Raw genomic sequence first — 12,933 nt, forward strand, 5'->3', positions numbered from 1 at the left:
ATTTCTCCATGAAGGATTATAGGTGTTTCCATAGCGTTCTCCCATGTAATTTACCTCTTCCATTGCTGGGTTCTCAGGATCATAAGCTTCTTCTTCAGAGGAAGCTTCCTTAGTACTGCCTGTTGCTGCTTGCATTCCAGACAGACTCTGAGAAATCATATTGACTTGTTGGGTCAATATTTTATTCTGAGCCAATATGGCATTCAGAGTATCAATCTCAAGAACTCCTTTCTTCTGAGCTATCCCATTATTTACAGGATTCCTTTCAGAAGTGTACATGAATTGGTTATTTGCAACCATTTCAATGAGTTCTTGAGCTTCTGCAGGCATCTTCTTCAGATGAAGAGATCCTCCAGCAGAGCTATCCAATGACATCTTGGATAGTTCAGACAGACCATCATAGAAGATTCCTATAATGCTCCATTCTGAAAGCATGTCAGAAGGGCACCTTCTGATCAATTGCTTGTATCTCTCCCAAGCTTCATAGAGGGACTCACCATCCTTCTGTCTAAAGGTTTGGACTTCCACTCTAAGCTTACTCAATTTTTGAGGTGGAAAGAACTTTGCCAAAAAGGCATTGACTAGCTTTTCCCAAGAGTTCAGGCTTTCCTTAGGTTATGAATCCAACCATGTTCTAGCTCTGTCTCTTACAGCAAAAGGAAAGAGCATAAGTCTGTAGACTTCAGGGTCAACCCCATTGGTCTTGACAGTGTTACAGATTTGCAAGAACTCAGCTAAGAACTGATGAGGATCTTCCAATGGAAGTGCATGAAACTTACAATTTTGTTGCATTAGAGAAACTATTTGAGGCTTAAGCTCAAAGTTGTTTGCTCCAATGGCAGGGATAGAGATGCTTCTCCCATAGAAATCAGGAGCAGGTGCATTAAAGTCACCAAGCACCTTCCTTGCATTGTTGACATTGTTGTTTTCGGCTGCCATGGTTTCTTCTTCTTTGAAGAGCTCTGTTAGGCCCTCTAAAGAGAATTGTTCTTTAGCTTTTCTTAGCTTTCTCTTCAAGGTCCTTTCAGGTTCAGGATCAGCTTGAACAAGTATGCCTTTATCTTTGTTCCTGCTCATATGAAAGAGAAGAGAACAAGAAAGTAGGGAATCCTCTATGTCACAGTATAGAGATTCCTTGAGGTGTCAGAGGAAAAGAAGAATAGAAGGAGGGAGGTAGATAGAAGAGAATTCGAACATATAATGAAGGAGGGGGTTCGAATTGTACCTTGAGGAGGAGTCTTAGTCCCTTAAATAGAAGGATGTGAGAAGAGGGGAAGAAATTTTCGAAATTAAAGTAAGAGATTTTGAAAATTTGGTAATTGGTTTTCGAAAACTAAGATTGAGAAAGAAATCAAGTGATTTTTGAAAAAGATTTTGAAATTAGAAAAAGATATGATTGAAAAAATTAATTTTGAAAAAGATGTGATTAAAAATATATGTTTGAAAAGATATGATTGAAAATCAAATTAAAAAGAGAAAGTTTTAAAACTAAAGTTGATTACTTGACTAACAAGAAATTAAAAGATATGATTCTGAAATTTAAAATTTGATCCTTTCTTAATAGGCAAGTAACAACTTGAAAATTTTTGAAGTAAATCTTTAATTGAAGCAAGGATTTTTGAAAATGGTAAAAATAAATATAAAATGGAAAGAAATTGATTTTGAAAGAGATATGATTGAAAAGATATGATTTGAAAAAGATTTGATTTTGAAAAATTATGAAAACTTGAAAAAAATGTGAATTAAAAACAAAATCTTCCCTTTAGTGTCATCCTGGCGTTAAACGCCCAGAATGGTGCCCATTCTGGCGTTTAACGCCCAAATCTCTACCTTTTTGGGCGTTAAACGCCCAGCCAGGTACCCTGGCTGGCGTTTCAATGCCAGTTTTCCTTCTTCACTGGGCGTTTTGAACGCCCAGCTTTTTCTGTTTGATTCCTCTGCTGAATGTTCTGAATCTTCAATTCTCTGTATTATTGACTTGAAAAGACATAGTTTTAAAAAATATTTTTGAATTTTTGATGATGGGAATCAATAAAAATGCAACAAAGATCAAATAAACAATGCATGTAAGACACCAAACTTAAAAGTTTGTATACTAAGGACTATAACAATGTAAAAATGCATGTAAGAAACAACAAAACATACAAAACAAGAGAATTTGAAGATCAGAGCAATGAAATCATCAAGAACAACTTGAAGATCAATGAAGAACAATATGTATAAATTTTCGAAAATTAGAAGGATAAAGACATGCAATTGACACTAAACTTAAAATTAGACAATAGACTCAAACAAGAAACATAAAATATTTTTGGTTTTATGATTTTAAAATTTTTTTTTTCGAAAATTATATAGAAAAGAAAATAAAGAGAATCAAAAATTTTAATAAGAATTCCAGGAATCATGCAATGTTAGTCTAAAGCTTCAGTCTAAAAAGGATTAGACATGTTTGGCCAAGCTTCAGCAGGACATTACATTCAATAGCTAAATTGATGAGAATCAATCAGCTTTTGTGATGGTGGGAACATCACCTTGAAACTCTAGAATTCATTCTTAAAAATTCTGAAGAAAAGATACCTAATCTAAGCAACAAGATGAACCGTCAGTTGTCCAAACTCGAACAATCCTCGGCAACGGCACCAAAAACTTGGTGCACGAAATTATGATCATCAACAATGGCGCCAAAGACTTGGAGCTCTCAAACGTGAATCGCACTTTGTCACAATTCCACACAACTAACCAGCAAGTGCACTGGGTCGTCCAAGTAATACCTTACGTGAGTAAGGGTCGATCCCACGGAGATTGTCGGCTTGAAGCAAGCTATGGTTATCTTGTAACTCTTACTCAGGCGGATTCAAATGGTTATGGAGTTTAAGGTGATGAAAATAAACATAAAATAAAGATAGAGATACTTATGTAATTCATTGGTGGATTTCAGATAAGCGTATGAAGATGCTATGTTCCCCTTGAACCTCTGCTTTCCTATTGCCTTCTTCCAATCATTCATACTCCTTTCCATGGCAAGCTTTATGTTGGGCATCACCGTTGTCAATGGCTACATCCCGTCCTCTCAGTGAAATTGGTCCTGATGCTCTGTCACAACATCGGCTAATCAGCTGTCGGTTCTCGATCATGTCGGAATAGGATCCATTGATCCTTTTGCGTCTGTCACACGCCCCACAATCGCGAGTTTGAAGCTCGTCACAGTCATCCCTTCCCAGATCCTACTCGAAATACCACAGACAAGGTTTAGACTTTCCGGATCTCAGGAATGGCCGCCAATAATTCTAGCCTATACCACGAAGGTTCCAATCTTAGATTAGAAACCCAAGAGATACGCATTCAAGCGATTGCTAGTAGAACAGAGGTGGTTGTCAGGCACGTGTTCATAGGTGAGAATGATGATGAGTGTCACGGATCATCACATTCATCAAGTTGAAGAACGAATGAATATCTTGGAGAAGAAATAGACTTGAGTTGAATAGAAAAACAATAGTACTTGTATTAATTCATGAAGAACAACAGAGCTCCACACCTTAATCTATGGTGTGTAGAAACTCCACTGTTGAGAATACATAAGAACAAGGTCCAGACATGGCTGTGAGGCCAGCCCCAAACATGTCTAAGATAGCATAAGACTTATCAAAGATGAAAATACAATAGTATAAGGTCCTATTTATAGAGAACTAGTAGCCTAGGGTTACAGAAATCAGTAATTAATGCATAAATCTTCTTCCGGGCCCACTTGGTGTGTTCTTGGGCTGAGCATTGAAGCTTTCATGTGTAGAGACTTTTCTTGGAGTTAAACGCCAGCTTTTGTGCCAGTTTGGGCGTTTAACTCCAGCTGTTGTGCCAGTTTTCGAGTTAAACGCCAGAATTCTTGAGCTGACTTGGAACGCCTGTTTGGGCCATCAAATCTCGGGCAACGTATGGACTATTATATATTGCTGGAAATCCCAGGATGTCTACTTTCCAACGCAATTAAGAGCGCGCCAAGTGGGCTTCTGTAGCTCCAGAAAATCTACTTTGAGTGCAGGGAGGTCAGAATCCAACAGCATCTGCAGTCCTTTTTCAGCCTCTGAATCAGATTTTTGCTCAGGTCCCTCAATTTCAGCCAGAAAATACCTGAAATCACAGAAAAACACACAAACTCATAGTAAAGTCCAGAAGAGTGATTTTTAAATAAAAACTAATAAAAATATAATAAAAACTAATTAAAATATACTAAAAACATACTAAAAACAATGCCAAAAAGCGTATAAATTATCCGCTCATCAAGGCCCTTCATCCGATCAAACTCCTGTTTAGCCTCCTCCATAAAGGCTTTGGTGGCGTGGAGAGGAAGATTTTGTGCAGTCCGGTATAGGACAGCCCCCATATACGTCATTCTAACACTACTTCGAGTTATAAAGTCCAGATGGCGAAGGAGCGACAAGGTTAAAAGGCTCAGCTATTTTTTGTTTCTTGCTGGGAGGAGCACCAGAACTAGAGGTAGAAGTCGATAGAGGGTCAGCCAGACGAACCCGAGGTTCCTCGGTCCAGGGGAACTCGGCACAGGTGGCTTCACTTGCACTTGGGAAGATCCCTCCCCGCCCGCCTTGGCCGAGATGTTCTGAGCAGTAGTCGCTTTCTTTGCCCTTTTGAAGGCCTTCATGGATTCATTATTTTTTGACATCTCTGCAAACACAAAATCAGCCACAGTAAAGGGTTACAATCACAAGATGAGGATGCCAAAACTAAGAAACAAGTATAGAAACAAGTCAGGCAAATACCTAAAACAGCCCAGACTAGGGATGGGTCATTCAAAAACCTTTTTGTATCAAGATGGGGTGGTGCTCCCCATAAATCCTCAAGAACAACAACAAAGGTACGCTCAACATCGTCAAGCATATCCCAGGAATAGCAAGACACTCTCACATCCTTCTGCCACTCTAGAGGGAAAGAAGGCTCATCATTTTCATCAAGAAAAAAGGGGCGGGCCCCCTCGACAGCACGAACTTTAAAGAAGTAATTCTTGAAATCCTTAAAGGACTCATCATACATAGCAAACACTTTATGGCCCTGGGCAGACCTGAACGAAACCCAGAAAGCTTTCTTTTTCGAAGAGCCACCAGGCTTGGCAGAAACAAACAGATAAAGGAAGAGAGACTGAGAAGGTGTTACACCTAACTCTTGGCAAAGTAGCTGAAAAATTTTGATAAAACCCCAGGAATTCGGGTGAAGCTGGATGGGGCAATATTACACGACCACAACAAGTCGGTCTCAAAAGCAGTAAAAGGAAAAGTAATGTCCAGTTCACTGAAGAAATATTCATAGGCATAGAAGAAGGGATGCTCCCCCTCGATGGAGGTTGGAAAACAAACCCTCTCATCAGAATCAAGAGAAACAAGCTCATAATCCCTCTCCCAGGCACTGTTACACAAATCTTATGACGCTTCCTCAGCTCTATACAAAATTCAACATCCACAACAGAAACACACATCAAAACAAGAGAGTCCAGCCAATCGGACATCCCCTCGGGAACTCTGGAAGACATCTCTACAATGTTATGGCGAGAAGACATGAGGCCAACTAATCCTACAATAAGAAAAGAAGAGGGGATTACTAAAAACATCTCGGACAAGGGATAAAACAACTCGATCAATACGATACAGGCGAACAAACAGAAAAGGAAAACCCCAAGACTCAAACCAAAGTCCTGGGGCATCCTTTGGAGGCAGTAACAAAGCAGGGTTTTCAGGAAAAATCTACAGCTCGCACCCCAGCATCTCTCGAACAAGAAAAGAAGACTTCAAACAGCAAGCATTTTTTTTCATCAAAGTAAAACAAAACACAAAAAGTCATCAAAATCACGGCCTTACAGTCTACCAGCAAAAAGCATTCCCAAACATCAAGCACGTCAAGTAGAAACCATCAAAGGCACAACCTTTTTTAGAATCAGACAAAAAGAAATCTTCAAATAAAGCAAGGAAAGATGCAGATTTTCTGGGTATCGGTATCAGACAGAAACAACAGAACATGCAAAGCCCTAAAAATATCAAGCAACAGGAAAAGCAAAAAAGGTCATGCAGAAGATGAAGAAACTCCCAGAATACACATTTCAGCAACAAGTAGGCGCGACAAAAACAGAAAGATCCAAACTTTCTCTAAAGAAAAATCAAAACTTCATCACAAAGCCAAAGCAACGAAAGAAAGAGAAAATGCGAATGGAACTAACCTGGAGAAGAAAGAAGCTTCGAGGGAAAATGAAGACGTCAAAATAGAAACTGCCCAGAAAATCGCCGAATAACGCCGCAACACAAAGAAAAGCAAAATGTAGGCAAAGGACAGAGAGCGAGAGAATGAAAGAAGTTACGAAGAGGAGCGAAGAAGGGAAACCGTTTTCTGATCGCAAATTCAAAATAAAAGGCCACAAGGAAAAACGGGGCAATTAATACCAATTAATGAAGGTATTAAACCCTCGCACGTTCCCAAAAGCGCTGATATAAAAGCGCATGCTTTTAGAGGAAAACGTTCTACATTCAAAAGCTGCTACAAAGGAATCGACAAAATGCTTGAGTTCGGCTTCACTAGAGAAGGACCGAAGTCAAGGACTCGACCTCAAAAAAGAAGACCGAGCTCAAGCAGGGGCACTGTTCATACCATGGGTCGAGTTATCTGACCTGGGATGATTGGTGACAAAGCGACCGACCTCTTCAGGTCAGGCACCCGACCTCTTCTAAAAGAGGTCGGCCAAATCGACAGGAAAGCCCAATAAAGGGCCCAAATAGAGGAACACGACCCAAATCCAAAGGCAATCCAAGCCTATAGAGATAAAGGCGGTTCCCTTGAAGATAAGCTGACTTCACTCGAAATAAAATAAGATAAGATAAGATAACTAACTTATCTTATCAGAAAGGTCAGCCCACACTACTATAAATACACTAGAGCACCCAGGTATAACTCATACTCTGATTCTACATAAAACCTGATTAATACCCGTGCTAACTTAAGCATCGGAGTCTCTTGCAGGTACCCCCCACCCTCCGGTGACCAAGGATTAGAAGTGCAGCCAGTCCAATAAGTCGGAGACAATATCTCCGGCCGCCACCCGCTAGCCGGACACATCATCTCCGACCAGTACAGAAGATCTCGTCCGAGATCGACCTCTAGTTTCAGGTAACCCTCAGAATAAAATTCATGCATAATTCTCATGAAATCATATAAAATTCACAATGTTTGCTTGAATCAATATGTAAGTGAAATTCTATCCAAAACTTGCTTATTTCCTAAGAAAATGCATGAAAATACCCTAAAACAGTAAAGAAAAGGTCAGTGAAACTGGCCGAAATGCCCTGGCATCACAACACCAAACTTAAAGCTTGCTTGTCCCTAAGCAAGTACTGAAACATGAGAATGATGAATGGAATGACAAGATGAATGAATCATTATTGTGGAAGTCATGTCCTTGGTTTTATGGGGTTTCATGCATAGCAACTTAGGTTCATTCCTTTACTGGATTTCAGACCTTTATCATGCCCGGGAATACTCACTTGATTGCACCCCTTGAGACTTTTATTTATTGATCCCTTTGTCTTTTCAAGGTTTATTGCATCCTTAGGCTAAGTGCTCTGTGAGGGGGCGACTCTTTAAAAATAAGCTTTCAGCCAACACTCCCAAACCAGTTGGTTCAAGGTGCTAGGTGTTGAAACACCCCTAAAGACTTACTCCCTCAAGTCTCTCTCTCCCATACATGCACACCACAGGCACATGGTTTGTTATTTTCTTTCCTTGAGGCCTTGGTATCCAGCACCCTTTGGGTTACTAAATGTTCTGTAGCAAGGTTGCTCTTGATAGTGGATTTTCAGTTGATAATCCCGGGTTAGTTAACCCAAGTTACCAAGTGATGAAGCACTCCTAAGAACTTATTCATCCAAGCAGATCCTTGGTACAAGAGCACCACAGACACATCCCTCAAGATTCAAGCCCTTGGTGCCTAGCCTTATTCTTTTTTACTTTTCTTTCTTTTTCAACTCTTATTGTTCTTTTCCTTTTTCTTATTAGGATCTTATTATTTATCTAGTCTCATGGGGTGTGTTTCAAGCATATGATTCAGGACAGATATTTGCCTTTCTACCTTGTTGGTGAACCAACTTAGCTAAGTGATTACTACACCACAAATTTAAGGACCTACTCCACAACTTGAACATCACTCTGGTCTTTTCATAACATCTCTTTTTATTTGGCTTAAAAGGACAGGCATACAATAAGCGAGATGAAAATGCAGCAGTGCCATTAGACTAGCAAGCATAGACCTAGGCAATGCAAACTTAAAGACAGAATTGAAAATTCCAAAGCTACTATGGAAGCATGTTCTATCTCACACATGATTTTCCTTATTTAAAACTTGAAAAAGATGGGATAATGAGAGAACTCCACCACCTTTTACTCATGGGGTTGCTCATGCTCTCCCTCTTATTTGTCCTCTTTGTGTCCACTTGTGTTTCCTTGCATTTGTGCTAGTCTAGCCTTTTTCCAATCCTCAAGTGCCTTCCTTACTGATTCATGACTCTTTTCTATCCTCTCTCTTTCTTCTCGCGCTAATTCATCCTTCACTTCTTCATAGCTTGTGATTCCCGGATACAGTATAGGCAGTTGTCTGACTAAGTAGCCGAGCCTGGCCTAAGTGTTCACATGATGTCTAGTCTGGTTCATGTAAACTCCTTCTGAAAACGCCCTGTATTCGTCGAAGAGTTTTGCATGTTCTAAATAATTGTTTCCGATGCATTTCATGTATGTGTGCGCCTTGATGTGCTTGGATGTTGATTAGCTTTTGGATGGCCTCTTGTTGTTGATCCTGCCTTTGTTCCAACCTATGGAAGGATTCACCCCATTGTTTCCCTTGTTCCAGTTGCTGCTCCATCATCTGCTTTTGCCACTCTCCCTGTTGATTCGCCCATCTAGAGAATAATTCTTCTTGGCGATCCATCATTTGTATTTGGAGCTCCTTCTGTGCCTCTTAATTCTCCCAATATTGCCTAGATAAGCCATCAATGGCTTCTTGTAATTGGTGCATGTTCAAGGTGGCTGCGGCTTGCTCCTCTGGGTTTTTCCCTTCTACAGCTTGATGGGCTACTCTCTTTCTTATCCTTCGTTGAGGTAGGGGAGATGCAACAGCATGCATATGCCGGATAGTAATTGGGATACCAACTTTTATCCATTCGGGATTTTCATCTTCGAACACCACCCCAGCCCTGTCGCACAGGCAAAAAATGGTGCTGGGATAGCCTAACCTTCCTCCATAATCACTTTTCTCAGCCATCTTCCTAATGCCTTGGGCTATGAGTTCATGCACCTTGATCTCTCCCCCTTTAAGTATACATTGCACCATTGTTGCTCTCTTAAGATTCACCTCTGAATTGTTTCTGGCAGGGAGGATGGATCTCCTTACAATTTCGAACCACCCCTTTGCTTCAGAGTTGAGATCACCTCTTTTAATAAATTTGGGCTTTCCATTGGGATCTCTCACCCAGTCCGCTCCCTGTACGCAGATATCTTTCACAATCTGGTCATAATTAGGACTACCATCTATTCGAGATTGATAGCTCTCTTCCTCAAATAGTATGGTTCGTAGCTTCAACACCTTCATGATGTTCATGGGACTAAAATCCACCGTTACTCCTCTCACAAAGCTTATATAAGATTCCTCTTTCCTATCATACCTCACTGCATTTGCGTAGAACTCTCTCACGAGTGTTGCATTTATTCTTGCGGTGACTGGATCGGTGAGGAGCTCCCATCTTCTCTTTTCTACCTTCTCTGTGATTTTGGGGCACTCAGTTTTCTTGACTTGAAAGCCTAGCTCATATATGATCTCCTTATCAGCCATCCATCCAAATTGAAGTGCATGGTGAAAGGTTCTAAACTTCTTTTCATCAAAAGGGAGTTGCTCCATAGGCTCCTTCCCCTTTCTTCTTTTAGAGCTTGATGAAGCCATGAGTGACTTTTTGAGAAGTGAAGGTGTTGGGGTTGGTGATGGACTTTGGCTGGTTAAGATAGGGTGTAGTGAAGGGAGTGAGGGAGAGTATTTTTGGATGGGGGTGAAGTACAAAGAGTGGGAATTGGACTGTGAAAGGGGTATGGAATAAGAACCACTTTATATAGGGAGATGGTGAGTGAATGAAAGGTGTGGATTGATGGAGTGGTTGTGTGATGAACGGATGGGGTTTAGTATGGGATGGGCACAAGGATCATCAACTTTATGGAGGGGGTTGGTTTGCTTTCCAAGCGTGTCACTCTTCCAATGTTGCATGGCAACATTTCCCAATGCATCCCCCTTGAAAACACGTGTATAGTACTTCTCCTTTTGTGGTGGCCGAATCCTCCTTCTTCAATTGTCCCATCAATTCTCCTACAAATAAAGGGATGTGATTAATGAATTTGTGGAAAGTGGTGGCAAAATTTAAAAGAAAAGAAAGAGTAACTACTTTTTAAAATTTTTGTTGTTAACTGACTAAGTGATATTCATAAGTACAAACCAACTGACTAATTGATTGTCCATGTATGCAACATTGGTGACACCAAACTTAGTTTGTGGCCATGTGGAGTAAAAGGATTTGTTCAAGGTTCTAAGAGTGACATGATATGAATTTCATTCATGTTCCCTTAGTGTGCCTTGAACACTAAACTTGTTCTTCACTATATGTTGCATAAAAGGATTCATTCAAGTATATGTCAGAGTTGATTTAGACTTCATGAACCTTGCATTATTAACTACTTTTAAAAACATGTAAAACATGGGTTGCCTCCCATGAAGCGCTTCTTTAGCGTCACTAGCTTGACGTTCTGCCCTTTGTCAGGGTGGTTGGTAATGCTTCAGATCTTCCCCTCTTGCAGTAAATCTATCTCCATTGGCTTCATCAAGGATCTCTACATGCTCTAGGGAGAGAACTTTGTTGATGGTGAAAACCTTAGGTAGCTGAGATGGGATGGTGGGAAGATGAGGTGGGATATCTAGGAAGTAAGCTGAGATCACTTTATCCCCTGGAGAGAAATCTTCTGTAGGAATCTTCTTGTTCCTCCACCCCCTTGGTGCCTTCTTCTTTGTTCCTTTTGATGTTGCCCTGCTCTTTGTGGTCTCTTTTCCTAGGGAGATTTTGTTGCTGGTCTCATATGATTCTGGTGCTTTAGGTTCCTCCTGATCTTCCTTAGGCTGTGACAGCTGCTGATTATCTTGTTCATCAACCAAAGGAATTCCCTATGCTTCAATGCTTGTTTCTTCCACCAGTGCTTTGTCATGCTCTTTCCTTGGTTCTTTGCTTTCCTGATCTATTTCTTGTGAGGGTTTGAAGACACTGAATGCGAGTTGTTCGTCATGTATCCTCAATATTAGCTCTCCTCGCTCCACATCTATGAGCGCTCTGGCTGTAGCTAGGAATGGTCTTCCCAATATGATTGGGTGAAGGTGACTCTCTTCCATTTCTAATATGACAAAGTCTGTAGGAAGGAAGTAGTTCCCAACCTTTACCAACACATTTTCCACCACTCCTACTGCTTGTTTTTGAGTTTTGTCAGCCAGCCTGATGACTACGTCTGTGGACATTAGCTCATTGATCTGCAGCTTCTTCATAAGGGATAAAGGCATTAAGTTGATGCTTGCTCCCAGATCACAGAGTCCTTTGTCAAACATTGTTTCTCCTTTGGCACAGGGGATGTGAAAACTCTCTGGGTCCTTCCTTTTTGTAGACAACTCTGGTTGAATGAGAGCACTGCACTCCTTATTCATCACTATTGTTTGCCCTCCCTTGAGTGAGCTTTTCCTTGTCAGTAACTCTTTCATATACTTAATGTATGAGGGCATTTGTTGGAGAGCCTTGATGAATGGTATGTTCACATAGAGAGATGCAAATATGTCAAAGAACTTTGAGTATATTCTCTTTTCTACACCACCCTTGAGTCTTTGGGGAAAAGGTGCATAGAGCCTCAGCAGCTCCTTCTGTGTAATTTTGGTTTCTCGGTGATCTTCTTCCTGTTTCTCTGCTGATGTGTCTCCAGGTTGTTCTAATGGTTTGTTCGGCTCTTCCTCGGTCCCTTGATCACTTGTAGTGACCATCTTGCAGTCTTCCCATCTTACTTTCTTTGCTTCACCTCTCGAGTTTTTCTCTGTGTCACTTGGAAAGCTATCAGTAGGTTTGGGAATCTTCTCAGAGAGGTATCCCACTTGAAATTCTAGCCTCTGAATGGTGTCTCCCTGGTTTTTGAGATTAGCTTGCACCTCATCTTTGAACACCTTGTTATCTTAGATTTCCTTACATATGCCTTCAAGTAGAGTTTCAATCCTTGATAGTCTTTCTTCTGATGATGGTGAGTTGAGATTGGAGGGATGAGAAGGGCCATTTTGGCTTTAGTATAGATGTTGAGGTGTGTTGTTAAGTGGGTGCTGATATGATCTTTGTGTGGAATGTTGGTGAGCCGCATGGTTGTTGGGGTTAATAGTCAATTTCGTCCCCGAAAGTGTCCTCGATCTCCATTTTCGTCCCCGAAAGTCAAAATTAATCAAAAAGGTCCTCGAAAGATACCCGTGTTGATCACGTTCGTCCTTCCGTCTTCTTGGTTGATGAGATGGCAAACGGCCGCCTACGTGGCACGTTAACTGCCAAGCTGGCCAATGCCAGGGTGTAGGATGTTGTTGCTGACAAGATAAGTTTTGTTTAAGCCATCAAATTAGTCCTTCGAGTTTACAAACCCTATTCCCAATTCGAACGATAAATACTTCGACGTGATCATTTTTGGTGGCAGTAGAGGTAACTAGGAGGCGTAATCCCTGGCTGGCTGCGTGGATGGAGAGAGGAGATGGTGGTTGTGGTGGCAGTTTGTCACATGCATCGCACGACAGTCATGGATCCAGTGTTTCAATGCGAAGGAGGAGGGTGAATGCTCATGATGGATCATGTT

The 12,933-nt window shown here is 40.9% G+C and overlaps 1 non-coding gene across 1 annotated transcript; it reads left to right on the plus strand.

Moving 5' to 3' along the window:
- Nucleotides 1-429: 429 nt before the first annotated feature.
- On the plus strand, nt 430-537 carry LOC112782104 (small nucleolar RNA R71). The gene has a single exon (XR_003192843.1). It is a non-coding gene; the product is annotated as a small nucleolar RNA R71 (small nucleolar RNA).
- Nucleotides 538-12,933: the final 12,396 nt, after the last annotated feature.

This window comes from Arachis hypogaea, chromosome 19 (genome assembly GCF_003086295.3).
Source record: "Arachis hypogaea cultivar Tifrunner chromosome 19, arahy.Tifrunner.gnm2.J5K5, whole genome shotgun sequence".
Classification (NCBI taxonomy): Eukaryota; Viridiplantae; Streptophyta; class Magnoliopsida; order Fabales; family Fabaceae; genus Arachis; species Arachis hypogaea.